Consider the following 21,701-nt stretch of genomic DNA (forward strand, 5'->3'; position numbering starts at 1 on the left):
AATAAACATTCCTTCAAAGATAGGGTATCCAAATGGGGCCTTCTTGTACTTTGGTTGGGTCATCTTAGGAAAATATTTCATATCTCTTCATTCCTAAGGAGTTAGAGGGAGTGTTATACACCATTGGAAAGTTCTCAGAATATGCTATTTGAATATGTAATTTCCTCTTTCATTTAGACACCCTTTGACATCAATAATAACCATTTTCAATAGTTTCATGTACATAATATTAAAAGATTCTTATCATTGTATGCACTACCAATCATGCACCCCAAAATGTGATAATAACGAATTTGAATTTAATTTAAAGTAACTTCCTTATTCAATTTCAAACATGTCATTCTGATAATTTGTATCATTTAGTTTTAAATTGAAAGACACCTTATTGTCTTGAAATCAGTTCCTCCTTTGTACAATTCAAGGAAGCCCTGATTCAAAAAAGCATTATACTTGATGTATTAGAAAATTTCCACTTAATGTGCTTGCTTGTTTTCCAAATTAAATAGGTGTCAAAGAACTAGACAAAAGACATCATAAGCATGCGTAATAAGTTTCCTTAGACCTTCTTATTAAAAATTCAAGATAAGTCTAAGACAAGGATAAAAATGGATTGATTTTATTGTGATCACATTGGTGTGCCCAAATACATTGAGAAACCTATCATTAGAATCACTGAAAATTTCCCAAATTCATAGTAACATCCACATTTAGTTAAATTGAAAGCATATTAACCTAATGGAATTAATCTCATGGAAAAGTTAGCTTTGAAGATCCTAATTCCTTTCCTTTAAAAAATATTCAAGCTCTTTTTATGAAACTCACAATCACCTTCCAAAATGGCATGGCATGTGGTCGGCTTGTCCCAAACCCCATGATCACTTGGGAAATATAAATATAAGGGTTTATCCATTGATCAAACATAAATAAACATTCAAACATGGAGATACAAAGATTTGTTCTATGGATATGCAAGAGTCTGATATTGTTCTAAGAGTATCATTGTGAAGGAGTTCCATTTTTGGTTATGGGTTTTTTTGTTTTGGTTCATATGTTGAGAAGCGAGGTAGCAAGTCCAACAAATTTGGTAGCGGTATGATTGTTAGTGGTGATGATACTCTTCAGAGGCCGTTGGCGGAACTTATAGCTATAACATTGAGTTAAGTCATGGTTGTGTTATCTCGACTCTCATATGTATATGTTGACCCTGTCGCAACTAGCCACAGAGGTTGTCTACCAAGGTCATCACATATTGGCAAGTTGAACTTTGCATGCCCATGGTCAAATAAATGTATGGATCGATGTAGAGTATATAACCCATGGGAAACGTTTGAGGTGGTAATGGTCTCAACTAGTTTTGTCAAAGCATAACATTACAAGTGACACAAAGGTGACTAATTTGGTAATACATGTGCACTATACACCGGACGTTGTCGGTTCGACACTTGTGAGGTGATAGGTCAGTTCATATTTTATTTTTAAAATAAATTTGTTGTTTTTTCACACCAATAACACACCAGTGGTGTACAATTTGTAGCACCGGTTCCAAATTTTGGGATTTTGTCTAGTGTGTTTAGAAAAGGGAAAAATGTAGCACATTTAATTTAATATATGGTTTTTATATGGCTATTTTGGGTTTTTGAGGACTTTTCTAGAAGAAGCATGTTGATCAAGGCTTAACGGTGGATGCTTCTGAAGGCTTGAAATCCTAGATAACATATATATTATGATCAAAATCTCACTTTATGTGTTTTATGAGCTATATGCAATGGTTATGGAAGTAAAGGATAAAACTTTGTCCAAGAAGAATTTTGGGTGCCAATATTGATGAATGAATTGGAGCAAAGTATGGAAAACAACTTGATATTCATCGATAGAGGATGATATGACTATACTGATAGTGGTAGCAATATTTGCAAGGTGTGATAGTGATTGTTGCAGTGACAATATATGTAAGTTGTAGTGGCAATGATAACAGTAACAATGTGTGCAGGTTGAAATGATGGCGGAAACATGTACATGTTGTGATGGTGACAGCAATGATTACAAGTTATGATTATTTCTCTTTATAAATAAACAATATTTACATTAATAGTGGATACAATTTGAAAGTGATATCAAATAGATGTCCACAAGGATTTGAAGAAAGAGGTTGAAGCCTCAATTAGGTTGGATCTTAGAGCATGTTGGAGCTCACTTATCATCAAGGTTGTTGCCTCAATTAGGTTGTAGCCTATAGTGAGAAGTTGTTTGAATTATTTCAAGTTTGGTGCGTCAATAAGGTTGTAGCCTACCACAAGTGGTAGATTGCATATCTTGGGGGTAGCTTCCTCATGTATGTCGTAGCTTGTGAATCTATGTAATAAATTGAAGATAAAGGAAGAATATTTGTGGTTTTCTCCCATACGGGTTTTCATATAAAAATCGTTTGTCTCTTGTGATGTGATGATTTGTTATTGATGTGATGTTAGATTTATGATGCATTACTCTATCTGTTGATTTGATGATTATTTTTATGATTCAATGCTACATGATTGATTGATTATGAAAAGTTATGAAATGATAAAATTTCTCTCACATTGATCCACCCCCCCCCCACCCCACCTCTCAATGTTACCTTTGGGCCAACAAGTGGAATCAGAGGTGATCATCGTCAGAAAAAAATTAACTATTGGAAGATGGATAAGAGAAATATGGACTTAGATGAGAACTTAAGTTGGATGAGGTTAAAAAAAATGAAATTCTAACAATGTAGCTTGATGAAGTCAAGAAATAGTTGGGGGAAATAGAAAAACAACTGGAAGAAAAGAATGACATAATTTCCCACCTTAGGGAAATTGTAGAAATAACAAGACCGCCAGCTAAGGAAATTTACAAAGATGTTTAGATCAAAACAAGCATCAAAGAAAAGCACTCTAGGTACCACAAATTATTTTATGGTCATTACATTTTATGCCATACATTTGGTCGTAAGGTAGTTACTTGTTATCATTCTGTATGCCATGATTCTAAACACAAGGTCACAAGTTGAAGGGTCACTAAGAAGATGAAAAAATCCCACTTAAAGTATGGAAGGAGAAAGAAGAATATTGTGGCCTCATATTATATGCTAAAAAGCAAAAGGATAAGTGGTATGTCAATAATGGATGCTCAATATGTTGAAATTGTAACTAGGTTCGGTCTCATAATGTATGATGTTGTAAAAATCCAAAAGGAATTTATTTGAGTCAAAAATAAAATTGTTTTATCATGTCCCACTTGGACATTTAAGAGAAAGGAAATTTGAATTTTTAAAATTAAGTTTTTGTGTCTCCAATTTGACCACATCAGCCTTCCCAAGAGACATGCCCTTTTTCATGGACGAACAACTATAAATAGAGCCAATTCATCACCATAAAAGACATACTTTGGTTGACATCTTCTGAGGCACAATTGAGAGATTTTCTGAGGTATATATTCAAACTTTCTGTGGTATATATCTGTTAGGATATTCCGACACATAGGAAATATTTACAACTTGGTCTAGTATAGAGTTAGGTATAGAGTTAGGTAAAGTGTGTTTCTTTACCGTTGTACATTTTGTAACTTACAATCCGACGGTCACGATATGTAGTGATCCGACGGTTCATTCTCTCCTCGGTATTACCGACACTTGATCCGTGCCTTCACACCCGATTGGTCCATGAATTCTATTTAAAGCGCATGGAGGGTCATTTGTAGGGTAATCCGTGCATGAGAGAAGCTAAATTTACATAAGCTTCTCTCATGCACGGATTACCCTAGAAATGACCCTCCATGCGCTTTAAATAGAATTCATGGACCAATCGGGTGTCAAGCCACGGATCAAGTGTCGGTAATACCGAGGAGAGAATGAACCGTCGAATCACTACATATTGTGACCGTCAGATTGTAAGTTACAAAATGTACAACGGTAAAGAAACACACTTTACCTAACTCTATACTAGACCAAGTTGTACTTAACTATTTCCTATGTGTCGGAATATCCTAACATCCCCCCTTAAGAACAACTTGGGATAGGATTGAAGGATTTACAAATATGACACAATAGGAGAAGGAAGGAGGCACTAGAGCCTATCCCCCCTTAGTGACAACTTCCTGAACTCCAACCATAAATCGAAGTTTAGTGAACTTCGCCTCTGTGAGAGCCTTTGTGAAGATGTCTGCAACTTGATCATCTATTGAACAATATTGCACTTCAAGAACATGGTCGTGAATGAGCTTTCTGATGAAGTGCATGTGCAGTTCAATGTGTTTGTTGCGCTGATGTTGAACTGGATCTTTGCATAGCTGAATGGCACTTTGATTATCACACCAAAGTGTAGTCGAATGCTGCTGCTGAAAGCCAAATTCTGACAGGATCTGACGAAGCCACAAGGCTTCCTTACTAGCTTCTACGGCACCACGATACTCTGCTTCTGCTGATGAAAGAGAAATGGCACCCTGTTTCTTGCAAGCCCATGTAATAGGTCCTGAACCAAGAGTGAACACATAACCGACAGTAGACTTTCGATCATCAGGGTACCAGCCCAATCAGAATCAGTGAAACCAACCAATAGAGGAGATGCTTTGGCACTGTAATGAATCCCAAGTTGTTCTTAAGGGGGGATGTTAGGATATTCCGACACATAGGAAATAGTTAAGTACAACTTGGTCTAGTATAGAGTTAGGTATAGAGTTAGGTAAAGTGTGTTTCTTTACCGTTGTACATTTTGTAACTTACAATTCGACGGTCACGATATGTAGTGATCCGACAGTTCATTCTCTCCTCGGTATTACCGACACTTGATCCGTGGCTTGACACCCGATTGGTCCATGAATTCTATATAAAGCGCATGGAGGGTCATTTGTAGGGTAATCCGTGCATGAGAGAAGCTTATGTAAATTTTTCATTCTTTGATTAATAAATTGCCTGAAGTGGCCACGTTGTCTCAGGCCGTGGACTGTTTCCCTCTTTGAGGGTTTTAACCACGTCAAAAATACTGGTGTATTGATCTGTGATCTGGTTGTGAGCGGTGTCCTTTTGGTGTTCTTTCTGAGGAACTTACCCTGTAAATTCCTACAATATCTGAGTTTTCTAAGGCACACTTCTTTGTGATCAAGTGAAAATTTTGAGGCACACTTCTATGTAATCAAGCAAGTTCTTTGACGCACTTTTTTTTGTGGTTAAACAATTTATTATGTGGCATCATATACTGGATTTTGAGCTATCTGTTGCACCATATTTTTATGAAATTCGAGTTACCTGTGGCACTACATATGAATAAATAGATGACATCTTGTGGACAAATTTGTGACATTATTCATATGGGCAGTTTCTTGGAGGAGGGATAATTGGTTTATGACTTAGTTTTCTCTTGTTGGCAAAGATTTCATATGGAAATAATTGCTAGGTTTTCCCCATGTGGGTTTTACCATGGCCTCTAGCCTAACTTCTAATATCTCTTGTTTCTTGTACACTATGTTCTTTATTTCCTTGTATTTGAATAGTTAAATTGATAATTGATTAATGAATAATAAAGAAAGACTAAAAGGAACACTAAACGTATTTGCAAGTAATTATCAAGATCAGAAATTCTAGTTTCCAAACAAATTTCAATATGGTATCAAAGCTAGGATGAAGGAAGTTGACGAGAAATTTGATCTTAGAAAGGACAAGCCTAAGTTTCATATTTATATTTCTATGTTTTATCTATTGGTTGAGTTTGAAGATCTACTGACCAAGATCTTAAGGAAAAGTTTTGGGCTAGTATGATATGGTACTATGTTTGGGCTATTAATCTCAAGTGTAAAAGGCTGGAGTTTGTGAACAAGTGAACTAAAGGAGCACAAAGAAGGACATGGTATAGGATTGTTGAAAACATTGTTTTAAGGTTGTTATCCAATGAAGGAAGCTTCTATCTAGGTGTAGGAAGTTTTCATTATAGATTATGTATTCTACCACCCGTTGAATCAGAAATCGCTGGACTCTACCAAGAAATTGCAACTATATATCTCAAATACCTCTTTAAATAAAACAATGGAGAGAACATTGTTATTTGTTACATACATGATGTTTGGTTATAATGGAATTACAATGTTGGGTCATCTACTTACACGTGCCTAGATTGCAAATCATTTATAACTTGTTGTGGGTGATGTCGAGTTAAAGTAATAACCATATGTTGGGTCCATATAATACTAGTGATTACCCCATTACTATTGTAGTTATACCCCTTATTTATTTCTGTTCCCCATAGAATCCCTCTATTGTTATTTTTGTGGCTTTATGTTATTATTGTTAGGTCGGCTGGATTATATTGTGACTCCTTAGACTCCTATATATAGAAAGGAGGTTTTTTCATTTGTATCATCCAAGAATTGTTCATTTATGTAATGTAAAGGAGGTTTCCCACTCGAAGAGGCTGAATTCTAAGGCGTTGATATATCTTTTCTATCTTTTCTTGAGTTGGTTTCATAACATTTGGTATCAGAGCTTTGGATTCTAGGGTTTCGCTGCTCCAAACAGGTCATCGTGGAATTTTTGCTATAACTTTTTTATATGACGTTTCAGAAGTCGCAAAAAAAACCCACTTGAGAAGAAATTACGCTGAACCTTGGGTCCGAATTTCAGAGCTTTTCGCACGATATTTGCGGAGATATGATCTGAGGAAGTTGGTCTTTTTGCAGACTCCTGAATTACATTCAAAACAGGTGACCTGGGGAAAATCTTCATAACTTTCTTTCTGGGGATTGGATTGAAATTTCGTAAGAAGGTGCAGAAAGAGGACGGACTGTAGTTTCTTTTTGAGAGTTTCATATCCAAAGGTTGAAACAGTGACTCGTGGCACGTCGTACAAGTTCGCTCTACTGAACTATCTAAAAGCAAATCACTGTGGGAGATTTCACATAACTCTTCCTTGGAGAATCCAATTTGGGTCAGACTTGTGGCATTGGAAAGAGGACGCAGAAGGCTACTACATGTCATAACTTCCGAACTGGATGATCCGAAATTACAGAGATACATCAGATTCAATATCAGGCTTGTATAAAGTGAAAAAAGGTGTGTAGTTTTTTTTAAATTTTTGTGTAAGCTTGGTTTAACGGAATTCAAAGGGCATAGTAAAGCATTATTATCGGTAACTGATGCCCCAAGGAAATAAAATGAAAAAACCTAGTAAGGAACCTGAAAGCTCTAGCATGACTCATGAAGAAGAGGAAGAAATGCTACATGATATATCAAAATTACAAGAACAAGTGCAACAAATGTCACGCTCACAAAAGCTAACAGAATCTAAGATAAATGGCGTGGAATCTAAGATAAAGGGCATGGAAGCTAAGATGGATGATTCGAAGATAGATTTGAAGACAGACATGGCAGATTTGAAGACAGATTTGAAGACAGACATGGCAGATTTGAAGACAGATTTGACAAATTTTCTACAAGAAATACTTACTAATGGTGAAAAGGTTGTAAAGGAAACTCATGATGTGAACAAAAGAAATGTTAATCATGATTCCATAGACTCTAATGTTGGATCGAAGACCCACCATATTCCAAAAATCGATATGAGGAAGTTTGATGGCAAGGATCCCACCACATGGATATTACAGATGGAGCAGTTCTTCGATCTCAATAATGTGCAAAACACACAAAAGGTATGTATGGCAACTGTATATTTGGAACCAAATCAGTTTGTATGGTATCAATGGCTTTGCTCTCGTAAACAATTTATCACTTGGGCAATTTTTACGGAAGAATTGATAGCACATTATGAAGATACAAAAAGCAACACTTTTTTTAGCCAATTGATAAGTCTCAAACAAAAGGGTTCAGTAATGGAGCACATTGAGGAGTTCCAAAAATTGAACATAAGGGTAAAAGATATTCCAGAGGAGCATAGGATTGATGTGTTCATAGGGTCTTTAAAGGATAATATCCAACATGATGTTCGCCTTTGGGAACCTGATTCATTAGAGAAGGCATTCAGGTTAGCAAGAAAAATGGAAAGCAAAATTATGGCAACCAGGAAGCATACCACTCACAACTATAAAGACGGAAGTGTTGTTGCCCCTAGTCTTCCACAACCTATAAGGTTGACACCACAACAATTGGAAGAAAAAAGAGCAAAAGGGCTTTGTTACAGTTGTGATAGCAAATACACTAAAGGTCATAAGTGTGCTGAGAAGAAATTATTCTACATAGATTGTGAAGAGGAAGAAGAAAAGGAGCAAGAAAGGTCAAAAGAAGAAGATATACTCCAGGAACAAAGCCTAGATGAAGAACAAATAAATCTGACCATATCTTGTAATGCATTGGCGGGAATTACCACTCCTCAAACCATCAAGATAGAAGGACAAATCAAGAAGAAAAAGGTAATAGTGTTGATTGATTCAGGAAGCACCCACAATTTTATTCATTGTAGGGTAGCAAAAGAATTGAATTGCTTCCTATATCCAGCACCAGAGTGTCAAGTGATGATTGCAAATGGAGGAACAATAAATTGCTCTGGAAGGTGCCATAATATCAAGCTATCCATGGGAGAATATGTATTGACTAGCCCAATGCTTTCCATTCCAATGGGAGGTGCTGATGTTGTACTAGGAGTCCAATGGCTACAATCCTTGGGTACAATAGCTTTTAATTTTCAAGAACTTTTCATCAAATTTTCTACGGAAGGAAAGGAAGTTGAATTAAGGGGTATTGCAGGGAAACCAGGAAAGATAATCAGCTCTAATGGTATGACAAAGCTTCTAAAAAAGGAGCAAAGAGGTGTAATTGCACAATTATGTTCGCTAGATGTTTCCACATCGGAATCATCTATTTCTCCAGATCTCCAAAAGGTCCTGGACAATCATTCCAAGGTATTTGAGACTCCCAAAGGTCTCCCATCTATGCGTGATTGTGATCATGATCATGCTATTCATCTGATTCCAGGAAGTGTTCCTCCAAACATCAGGCCGTACAGATATCCCTATGTCCAAAAAAGTGAAATTGAACATATGGTTGCAGAAATGCTAGAGGCTGGTATAATTCAACCAAGTCAAAGTTCTTTCTTTGCTCCAGTAGTATTGGTGCACAAGAAGGATGGATCATGGCGCATGTGTCCGGATTATAGGGAGCTCAACAAGCTCACTATTAAAGATAAGTTCCCCATTCCTGTCATTGATGAATTACTGGATGAATTGCATGGATCAATTTACTTCACCAAGTTGGATCTTCGTTCGGGATATCATCAAATCAGAATGAAGATTGAAGACATTCCGAAAACGGCATTTAGAACTCATGAGGGTCATTATGAATTTTTGGTCATGCCTTTTGGCCTTACCAATGCACCTTCAACATTTCAAGGTTTGATGAATTCAATTTTCAAACCATTCCTTAGAAAATTTGTGTTAGTATTTTTGATGATATACTAATCTACAGCAAGTCTTGGAAGGATCATGTTGAACATGTTGACAGGGTGCTACAACTATTGGAGGAGAAACAATTATATGCAAAAAGATCCAAATGTTTCTTTGGAGTCCAGGAGGTGGAATATTTGGGTCATATTGTATCTCATGAAGGAGTTAAGGTAGACCCTAGCAAAATTAAAGCCATTAAGGAATGGAAAATCCCCACATCCATAAAGCATCTGCGAGGATTTCTTGGGTTGACAGGGTATTATCGCAAGTTTGTTAAGAATTATGGGAGAATAGCAGCACCTCTAACAACATTATTGAAGAAAGATGCATTTTCATGGACTCCGGAAGCAACAAAGGCCTTTGAACATCTTAAAGAGGCAATGTGCCAAGCACCGGTCTTAGCTACACCGGACTTCACAAAAACCTTTATTGTGGAATGTGATGCTTCAGGAAATGGAATTGGTGCTGTTCTAATGCAAGATGAAAGACCCATTGCTTTTGAAAGTCGTCCAATCAAGGGAAAGTTTTTAAGCAAAGCTATTTATGAGAAGGAAATGTTGGCAATACTCCATGCACTTAAGAAATGGTGACCCTACCTAATGGGAAGACACTTCAAGGTAAAAACGGATCATGATAGCCTTAAATACTTTTTAGAACAAAGATTATCCTCTGAAGAGCAACAAAAGTGGGTCACAAAGATGTTGGGTTATGACTTTGAAATCATCTACAAAAAAGGGAAGCAAAATGTGGTGGCAGATGCACTCTCAAGAAAGGATGAGGATGTGGAAGCATTGTTGTGCGCCATTTCTATTATCCAACCAGATTGGATAAACGAAGCAAGGGAGGAATGGAAGAATGATGAAGAAGTGTGGGCACTTATTCGAAAGCTACAACAAGATTCCAGTACATCTGATACATTTAGCTGGCAAAATGATTCATTATGGTACAAAGATCGCTTATACCTCTGTAAGAATTCCCAGCTAAAACAAAAGATTCTTATGGAATTACACACTTCTCCCTTAGGAGGGCACTCAGGATTTTTAAAAACTTACCACAGGGTTAAGAAGGAATTTTTTTGGGATGGCCTTAAATCAGATATTCAAAAGTTTGTGACGGAATGTTTGGTTTGCCAACAAAATAAAGTTGAAACAATTAAGACACCGGGTCTATTACAACCTTTATCCATTCCAAGCCAACGTTGGGAGGAGGTTTCAATGGATTTTATCACAGGTTTACCCAAGTCTGAGGGAAAGAGTGTCATCATGGTGGTAGTTGACAGACTTACCAAGTATGCACACTTTTGTGCATTATCACATCCATTTAAAGCCAGTACAATTTTTACTGCATTTATGGAAACAATTCAAAAGCTACATGGAAACCCAAAGATTATTGTAAGTGACAGAGATCCCATTTTCACTGGAAGTTTTTGGACAGAATTATTTTCTTGTCTTGGTACTCAGTTAGCTCATAGCTCATCTTATCATCCTCAATCTGATGGGAAAACTAAGATAGTAAACAAATGTTTGGAAGGATATCTTCGTTGCTTTGTATCTTATAAACAGACACAATGGGTCAAACGGTTGCCTCTGGCTGAATGGTGGTATAACACTTCCTTCCATACAGCAACAAAAATGACCCCATTTATGGCACTTTATGGGTATCAACCACCATCTATCACATCATATTTAAGAGAAAATTCTAAGGTTCAGGCAGTGGAACATCACATCGAACATCAACAACAAGTTCTCCAACTCTTAAAGGATAACCTCGTGTTGGCACAAAATAGAATGAAACAACAGGCATATCAACATCGCAGTGAAAGAAGTTTTGATGTAGGTAATTGGGTATTCCTACGGCTACAACCATATAAGAAAATGTCCCTAAAGCAAGCTAAGAAGGATAATAAATTATCACCAAAGTATTATGGTCTGTACAAGGTGTTGCAAAAGATTGGTGCTATGGCATACAAATTGGAGCTTCCTGCAGCTTCTCGATTGCACCCAATTTTCCATGTTTCATGTTTAAAGAAGGTTATAGGCGACAAGCTCCCAGTTCAAACAATATTGCCAGAACTTGACGGGGAAGGGAAAATTATATTGGAACCGGAAGCAGTCACAGAAACAAGAACTCGACAGCTACGAAATCGATCAATTTCAGAGTATCTTATCAAGTGGAAGAACTTATCCGCTGAAGATTCCACATGGGAGGATGAGAATTTTATGTAGAAGTATCCAGAACTACTCAAGCGTTGAGGACAACACTTTTTTGAAGGAGAGGGGCATGTTGGGTCCCTATAATACTAGTGATTACCCCATTACTATTGTAGTTATACCCCTTATTTATATTGTTGTGCCCCTATTACCCCCATGTTGTTATTTATGTGCCCCATAGAATCCCTCTATTGTTATTTTTGTGGCTTTATATTATTATTGTTAGGTCGGCTGGATTATATTGTGACTCCTTAGACTCCTATATATAGAAAGGAGGTTTTGTCATTTGTATCATCCAAGAATTGTTCATTTATGTAATGTAAAGGAGGTTGCCCCCTCGAAGAGGCTGAATTCTAAGGCGTTGATCTATCTTTTCTATCTTTTCTTGAGTTGGTTTCATAACACCATAAGAGATATATCTCAAGGAAACATCAAATCTATAATGAGAGAATCTTCAAGAATTTACAATGAAAGAGGAGGAGGACTAATCCCATCCAAGTTGCTTTGGATAAGAAAAAAAATACATGTTATGCATCTGATTTCATTTCATTTATGTGTATTCAAATGTTGGATAAGAAGTGGCCTAGAAGAGGCCTCTTTCATCTTTGTTTAGCATCAAGAATAAGGTCAAGATACTTCTATTGTTGAAGGAGGACTCTAGATCCTAGACTACTGGTAAAGAAGGGCTGAAAGGATTATTAAGGAGAAGGAAGGAGGCCTGAGTAGCCTCAGTGTGCAATAAAGGCATGGAGAGGCTTCTATGTGATGATACAGAGCTACTGTAGGTGGGAGATGTGACCACAGGCCTGAATCAAGGTCTAGAAAGAATTTTGACAGTTGGACGAGACAAGATAGCATGAAGACATAGTGAAAAAGAAGGACAGGCAAGGCGAAAGTATTACCCCTCACTCTCTGCAATCTAAGAGGAATGTATAATATTTTGTTATTATATCAATATGGTAGAAATTGATCCTTTACTTGAAGACTAAATTTTTGTAGGGAAGACATTGAGTGATTGAAACATTAATGAGCTCCATCTCATGAATAGAATATATGTCAATGACAATTCTAGGGTTTGTAGCTAACACATTAGTATTCTTGTAGAACTTTCAAATCTAGAATATGGCAGGTTTTGAAGGTTTTTGATCTTGAAGCATCTAAGGTTTACCCTAACAAATGCTTTAACTAAGAAACCATAGGAATGATCATTTCAACTGAAAAAATGAAAAAAAAGAAGAAGAAAGGAAGGTATTCTATATATTCTCTCTCAAAAAAAGTATTCTATATATTCTCTCTTTGATTAATACTATTGTTATTGTTTCTACCTTTGGATAGTCTCTTATAAAAAAATTAAAAGAAAAGAAAGTATTCTATATATTCTCTCAACTTTGGATAGTCTCTTATCTATGTACTTTTCTTAATCACATTTATTCTTCGATAGCTTCGTAATAAAATTTATAGGTCTATGATAAGAGCTGCCTAGGCTTTGAAAACATATGAAAGAATTGGTAGAACTTAAAGCAAGAAGGCATTCCTGAATATAGGAAGAGAAAACAATTTGAAATATGCATTTATTGAGAAGTAAATATATAACATGCACTATATAATAACATGGGAGCAAGTCTTGAAAAGTTTCTCCCAGCAAAAGAAAGAAGTTCATAATAAGACAATTGCCTCAGCTAGAAAGGTTACTCCTGATTCTTGAAATACATGAAAAAGGAGTCTCGTGATTAAAGAAGAATTCATACTGAATGATTCAAGAAGAAATCATGAGTTAGAGATATTATCTTCAGAGGGAGTTGAAAGCAGAATCTAACATATCTTGAATGGATACATTACTAGTTGAGGTTTGGTAGAAAACTAAGAGAAGCTTGTGATCAAAATCCTCTAGAAGGTAGGATGACAGATTATAGATCTATGGAAACACCATTTAGCAGAACTCGAAGAGTTCTGATCCATCATTGTACTGGTAGCTGATTGGTTCCCTGATACAATTGATTCAAGAATACATTGATTAGGATGGCAGTGCTGATGATGAATAAAAAAACTATTGATGGTTGATTCTACTTGAGATTTGGTATGGTTTATTAGTAGAGCATGAAGGAAGATTTTGTTGCATTGCGAAGGAAGAAGATATCGAAGTTTGTACAATTAGTTTGGCTCCAGAAATTGTTTGATGGAATATTTGATGACATGTTGGATCCGACTAGGATAATTTGTATTGATCAAATTTGTATGAAGTTTGACAAAGAACCTGAAAGGGAGAAGCATGAAGAGGCCTATTTCATCTTTGTTATGTGTGGAGAATAATGTCAAGATACTTCTATTGTTGAAGGAGGACCGAGTTTCCTACATTGTTGGTAAATAAGGGCCGAAATGCCTATTAAGGAGCAGGAAGGAGGCCTAAGTAGCCTCAATGTACAAAAAAGGCAAGGAGAGTCTTCTACGTGATGATACAGTGATGCTACTGGTGGGAGATGTGACCACAGGCCTGAACCAAGGTCTAGAAAGCATTTTGGTAGTTGGACGAGACAATACGACATAAAGACATAGTGAAAAAGAAGGACAAGCAAGGCTAAAGTATTACCCCTCACTCTCTCTATTGTAAGAGGTATGCATAATATTTTGTTCTTATATCTAGGCTAGCATAAATCTAGAGTATAAGTCCATTTCAAATATTTATTGGAACCAATGACTTCTTAATTCATCAAAAGAAGTCTACTATGTCAATGACATAATCGATATCGTAGAAATTGCTCCTTTACTTGTACATTAAAACTAAATTTTTGTAGGGTAGACATCAATGATAGAAACATTAATGAGCTCCATCTCATGAATATAAGGTATGTCAATGGCAATTCTAGGGTTTGTAACTAACACATTAGTATTCTTGTAGAACTTGCAAATCTAGAATATGATAGGTTTTGGAGATTTTTTTATCTTGAAGCATCTAGCATTTACCCTAGAAAAGGATCTAACTAAGAGGCCATAGGACTAATCATTTCAGCTGAAAAGAAGAAACTCTAGATTTTTCAAGAAGGATATGGCATTATGCTAAGGACAAGGATGGTGAAAAATTACTAGAATTTCAAAATTAAGAGGGAGTTGACTTTTGTCAAAAAATAAGTATTCTATATATTCTCTCTTTGATTACTACTATTGTTATTGTCTCTACCTTTGTATAGTGTATTGTCTATGTACTTTAATTAATTGCATTTGTTCTTCCATATCCTCCTAATAAAATTTGTAGGTCTATTATTAGAGGTGCCTAGGCTTTGACAACAAATAAATAATTGTTAGAATGTAAAGCAAGAATACGTTCCTTAATACAAGAAAAGAAAACAATTTGAATTATGAATTTATTAAGAAGTTAAGATATAAAATGCACTATATGGCAGCAGGGGAGCAAGTCTTGAAAAGGTTCTCCCAGTAAAAGGAAGAAGTTCATAATAAGAAAATTGCCTCAGCTAGAAAGGTTACTCCTGATTCTTGAAAGACACGAAAAAGGAGTCTCATGATTAAACAAGAATTCATACTTTGGAATCAAATTGAATGATTCAAGAAGAGCTCATGAGTTAGAGATATTATCTTCAGAGGGAGCCGAAAGCATAATCTGACATATCTTGAATGGATACACTACTACTTGAGGTTTGACAGAAAACCAAGAAAAGCTTGTGATCAAGATCCTCCAGAAGGTAGGATGATAGATTATAGAGTTAAGACAACACCATTTAGCATAAGTTGGAGAGTTCTGATTCATCATTGTATTAGTAGTTGATTGGTTCCCTGATACAATTGATTTAAGGATACATTAATTAGGATGGAAGTGCTGATGATGAATAAAAAACTATTGATGGTTGGTGCTACTTGATATTTGGTTATGGTTTATTTGTATAGCATGAAGCAGGATTATGTTGCATTGTGAAGGAAGAAGATATGGAAGTTTTTATAATTAGTTATGAAGTAGTTTGGCTCAAGAAATTATTTGATGGAATATTTAATGACATGTTGGATTCAACTAGGATACTTTGTATTGATCAAAGCTATATGAGGATTGTCAGAGAACCCAAAAGGCTGAAGCATAAAGAGGCATATTTCATCTTTTTTTTTTTGTGAAGAATAAGGTAAAGATAATTATATTGCTGAAGGGGGGGTAAGGGTCCTAGACTGCTGGTAAAGAAGGACTTAAAGGCTTATTAAGGAGTAGGAAGGAGTCTCGAGTAGCCTCAGTGTACAACAAATGAAATGAGAGGCTTCTATGTGATGATACAAAGCTTCTACAGGTGGGACATGTGTCCACAAGCCTGAACCAAGGTCTAGAAATCATTTTGACAGTTGAACGAGATAAGATAGCATGAAGACATAGTTAAAAAGAAAGACAAGAAAGGTTAAATTATTACCCCTCACTCTCTGCAATCTAAGAGGCATGTATAATATTTTTTTTCTTATATATAGGCTAGCAGAAAGCTAGAATATAAGTCCATTTCAAATATTTATTAGAGCCAATGACTTCTAAATTCATCAAAAGAACTCTACTAAGTCAAAGACATAATTGATATAGTAGAAACTACTCCTTCACTTGTACATGAATATTAAATTTTTGCAAGTAGACATTTAGTGATTGAAACATTAATGAGCTCCATATCATGAATAGAAGGTATGCCAATGAAAATTCTATGGTTTGTAGCTAACACATTAGTATGCTTGTATAACTTGCAAATCTAGAATATGGTAGGCTTTGAAGATTTTTGTTATCTTGAAGCATCTAGGGTTTACCCTAGCAAAGGCTTTAACTAAGAAAACCATAGGACTTATCATTTCAGCTGGAAAGAAGAAACCTAAATTTTTGCAAGAAGGATATGACATTATGTTGAGGACAAGGATGGTGCAAAATTACTAGAAGTTCAAAATTAAGGACTTGACTTTTGTCAAAAAATAAGTATTATATATATTATATCTTTGATTACTACTATTGTTATTATCTCTACCTTTGGACAATCTCTTGTATATGTACTTTCTTAACTGCATTTGTTTTTCCATAGCCTCATAATAAATTTTGCAGGTCTATGATAAGAGCTTCCTAGGTTTTGACAACATATGGGAGAATTGGTAGAATGTCAAGAAAGAAGACGTTCATGAATATAGGAAGAGTAAAAAATTGAGATATGCATTTTGTTGTAGCTTTTTCTATCTCCTGTCACACAGTTGCTTCGGAAGATATAGAAGCCTCCTAGAAACAACCTCTGGGTTGATAGGAGACCAGTGCCTAGGGTATCAGAGAGGAGTTCTTTCAAATAGGGTTTCTACTACACTCCATATGTCACGTAATTGCAAAAGGGATAATTCAAGGCTTGGTTCAATAGTCCTTCATCAAGGTTAATTCAAGCAAACACATAGATCTAAATACTCAGGGAGTAAAAATGGCTAATCTCAAAAGAGACATGTGTTGGTTTTGGCGGCTGACACACAACAATACGTAGCTTAACACTGTTGTTGTAGTATAGATGAACAGGAGGAAGGAAAGGAGGGGAATTGATGCAGAGGGTTGGACAAAACACAGAATCCTAAGCAACAATATCCAGCAGAAATATGGAAGAGTGAGGAGATGAAAATGCAGAAAGAGTGGAGCGTGAATTAAGGTCTCAAACTCTATTCCTCATGAATACATTTGTCACTAAACAACAATAAGTAAATATGTGCACATACAGATTTTGTAGGCTATTAAATAACACAAGTAAATATGTAGTTAACACATGTACTTTTTACTACTTAGCAGCAAACATACAACCATAAGGAGAGTGATACCAACAACTTTATTACACTATTTTAGAGGAGGAAAGACATACATGAAGCGATAAACAAAGGGGAAACATACTATGCATTGCTCTAATTGTAATCAACAAAATAGTTTCCTTAATCCTTGAAGATGGAGTCCAAATCACCAGTCCATTACATTTAGAAATTGTATCAACCTAAGGACCTCATGAAAAAGCAAATTGAACCAAAATGGAACCATATAATTCGGGCCTCTTGGGTGCGGAATTCTGGAACCTCTGTTAAGTGTTTCTTCCCTCTATTTATAAGGAGAGGGGGAGCTTTGAACAACAGTTACAAAATATCTCAGACAAGCTCCAATTGTCTAATTGACTAGTTGTCTCAACATGTGAAAGGTTTTGCTGCCAAAAATGATTACTATCGGATTTGATTCCATTCTTGAAAATGAAAAAATTATAGAATAATAGACATAAAGAAAACTAAATGATGGTTGACGAAAATATCTCCCTGCCATTCTTGTGATGGCCTTTGATCAGGCCACATCTTTGCCATGGTGTTCCTCTTTAGTTGCTCGGCTAGTTCACATGTCGCTTTCACCTTAACTACTTGAATTCCCCACTCCCTGGAGCTGGGAGCGATCAATCGTCAGTTTCTTGTCACAAAGCAGAAACAAAGATCAAACTGACACTCATTCATTGTCTGACTATGTGGAGCTCCATGCTGAGAAATTAATTCTCAGGTGACCTATACATTGCTTCCTGAGTCCCATACCTCCATTTATCTCACTGAAGACGTGCGTGGAGCACATATATGGCTTGTATCACTTCAAGGCAGACCGAAAATTTTTCATGCGAATTGTGGTCCTTGTTGCCTTGATCCAATGATATTTGATAGTTACCATTACTCTTGAGATCAACTCATCTGTTCCTACATTCAATCTCACAGCTACCGACTCATTCATCTCATAACTCTCTGTATTACACTATCGGAGCCCAATATGTCCTGTATTATTGCAATAGTGTTATATCAGAGCTTTTACTCATTGAGACTTTTATTCTTAAAGACATTACGAAAACAGAGTTCTGATGTCCTTGGCCCCTTTTGTTTAGCCCCTTTCTGTTTTCCTCTATGGGATTAGGTGCAGTGACCAGAGGCTTACCCTTATGGCGCTAAGGCATTTTGTTCCTGCTCAAGGCCACTTTTCCTTTGTTAAGAACTTAGCACCCTTGGTTCTATAAGTTCTTTTTGACCATGTGCCAACCCTAATATCAGGGCCCCCTTATTGACACTTCTTCAATTGCCAACTGTTATAAAGTGTCGACATCCTCAACCTCCGATATGTCGACCTTCGATATGACGTCATCACTACAAATGGCACTTTCTGAGTGGTGACATGTGTCACCCATATTTTCTCCCTTAGGCCCCTCAAAACGCCAAAATTGCCTACCATGTGTCTTGTCATACTGCCACGTCATGCTGATGTCAGATGCCACTATAGCTTTATTAGAACCAATATTATGCTACCACATGTCTTTCTGGGGGAGAGAGAAAAGGGACCGTCCACCTTTGGTTTTGCATGAAATCCTTTGTTAATCCTTATCAACGCTCCCTAATGGTTTTTAATGCTATCGAAACTTTTAACAATATTGCAACTTTTTAAAGGTTTGCACTTTCAGAAGTTCTGATCCTCTTATTATCGATGTTTCAATCTCCTCTGAGCTCTAACATTGCCTTCTATGATGTATCTAACCTCCGATCTGCGATCGCTGATATCTCTGATGCCCTAATGTTGGGATGCACTGATATTCCTGATGCTCTAATGTTATGATCACCGATATAACTAATGCTCTGATGTGCAATCGCTGATATGTGTGACATTTGATATGCGGCCACTGATATCTCTAATGCTCTGATGTTGCGATCATCGATATCTTTGAACCTCCGATATGCGATCTTCGACATTCTAGACCTTCTAAAGGCTTAAATCCTTAACACTTTAGCAGACCATATATTTTGATCCAGGAGTCCATTTTTGGACTTCCATATATTGTTGGAAATCTTGTTCAGAGAACTATCCAATGGAGAGGGTCCAATGTAGGCTTTGATTCCTCCTACAACTTGGAAAATGACTACAAGCTTGTCTTCTCATTTACACTTTGGACAGTTGGAAACACATTTTGTAGTAAGTGACAACATTGGCTCCAATTGGGGACAGTGCCTTGTTGGAAAGGTGCTGAGAACCTGCAGAATAGTAGCCTTCACCATCAGACATGGAGTCAAAAATATATTGAACCTATATAACCATAAAATCTTGATGGAACTTTATTTGTTGGGAGTCCTTTCCTTATAAAACTGAAATGCAAAACTACAAACTCTAAAAACTGGAAATTAAACACTCACATAGTGAGTTGATCCGGATCTTGGGGGGAGGCCCCCAAGATCTAAAAAATTTGAAATGCCAGAAGAAAAAGAGGAGAATGCCCAATAAACAAAACCACCAAGAAATTTTTTACATTATGGCATACAAACTGTCCTTTTGCAAAATGCGACTTGTTCCTTATAGCCTTTTTTGTTACAACACCATGGGTAAATTCCATGGGTGAATGAATACCATGGGTGGATGTCACAATACCATGGTAAAATACCATGGGTGAATGAATACCATGAGTGGATGCCACTTACAATATCATGGGTGGATAAATATCATGGGTGGATAAATACCATGGGTGGATGCCACTTACAATACCATGGGTGGATGAATACCATGGGTTGATTCCATTTTCTATTCGAATCATTCCTCCCTCCTTAAGAAGCAATGGTCCCCATTGCGTGAAGTTCTCTCCTGCGAAAATTTTGTTGAATATGAGGAGCCACTGAAGAGAAGAGTTTTATGTGGTTAACCCATAACCATGATGAACGAAGATTCGAGGATAGAGATACTTTGTAATGCTTGTGACCAACTATGACACTGAAAGTGTGTGGCCTAGCAAATGGACTTTGACGAAGTGTGGGTTTGTGGATGACCCATAACCATGATGAATGAAGATCCGAGGATAGAGATACTTTGTAATGCTTGTGACCAACTGTGATACTGACAGTGTGTGGCCTAGAAAATGGACTTCGATGAAGTGTGGGTTTGTGGATGACCCATAACCATGACATATGAAGATCCGAGGATAGAGATACCCTATAATTTTTGTGCCCAACTGTGATACTAACAGTGTGTGGCCTAGCAAATGGACTTCGATGACAAGGATTTTGTGTGGTTGACCCATGACCATGATGTTGGTTGTTGATGAAGTAGCATGTGCCTACATAGCCTAGGGTGGGAGGGCACATCTTTGAAGGGAACCTGCTCTGAATGCTACTCCATAATTAAAATGGACATAACTCAATCAATATAACTTAGAATATTTATTATAACCTATTTTTGGAAATAGAAGAACCATTTTTCATCTCCACATGTGGTTGAAATCCCTATCTGGTCACTATAGAAACTTAGATTCACGCTGTAAATGTTGTGCCTTAAAAAAAAAAAAAAAAAAAAAAAAAAAAAACAAACAAACAAACAAACAAAACAAAACAAAACAAAACAAAACAAAAAAACAAAAACAAAAACAAAAACAAAAACAAAACAAAACAAAACAAAAAATAAAAAACCTCTTTTTGGAAACAGAAGGACCAATTTTCATCTTCCCATGTGGTTGAAATCCCTATCTAGTCAGTATAGAAACTTAGATTCGCACTGTAAATGTCTCGCCGTAAAAAAAAATCAAAAACAAAAAAAAAAAAAAAAAAAAAAAAAAAAAAAAACTGATTTTAGATCAACGATATCTCCCTCATCCAAACTCGGTTTCGACCATTTCTTTTGTTTTGAAATTCGGTGATTTTTCAAAAGGAGCTCAGATCTACAATATTTTTTCTAAAATTCTGAACCAAAATTGCAAAAAAAAGATAGGAGAGCCGCCATCCACGAATTGTCGTTGAAATATTTATGTAACATAGCTGATTTTAAATCAGCGAAATCTCCCTCATCCGAAGTCCAATTCATCTGATTTATTTTTAATTTGGGTATTTTTTCACATGAATCCAAATATGTTCTTTATTTTTGTAAATTTTACACCAAAATTTTCAGATCTTATTTGCAAACTGACCGCCCAAAAAACAAATCTTGCAAAAAAAATGAAGAAAGAAAAAATATTCCCGCTTTGCCCAAGAAAGTGCTCTATGGAGGTCGTAGCATGTGCTTGAAGTTTTTTGAATATTGATGCAAAAATTTGAAATTGAAATATGCATCACCCTCATTCCGATGGAGTC

The 21,701-nt window shown here is 36.3% G+C and overlaps 1 pseudogene; it reads right to left on the reverse strand.

Annotated features, from left to right (window-relative positions):
• LOC149235724 (condensin-2 complex subunit CAP-D3 pseudogene) overlaps positions 1–19,346 on the reverse strand; it is a 45,151-nt pseudogene extending 25,805 nt beyond the window's left edge.
• Between the last annotated feature and the right edge of the window lie 2,355 nt (positions 19,347–21,701).

The sequence above is a fragment of the Pinus tabuliformis genome, chromosome 8 (genome assembly GCF_031772625.1).
Source record: "Pinus tabuliformis cultivar Carrire ecotype Pingquan chromosome 8, CPIR1, whole genome shotgun sequence".
Classification (NCBI taxonomy): Eukaryota; Viridiplantae; Streptophyta; class Pinopsida; order Pinales; family Pinaceae; genus Pinus; species Pinus tabuliformis.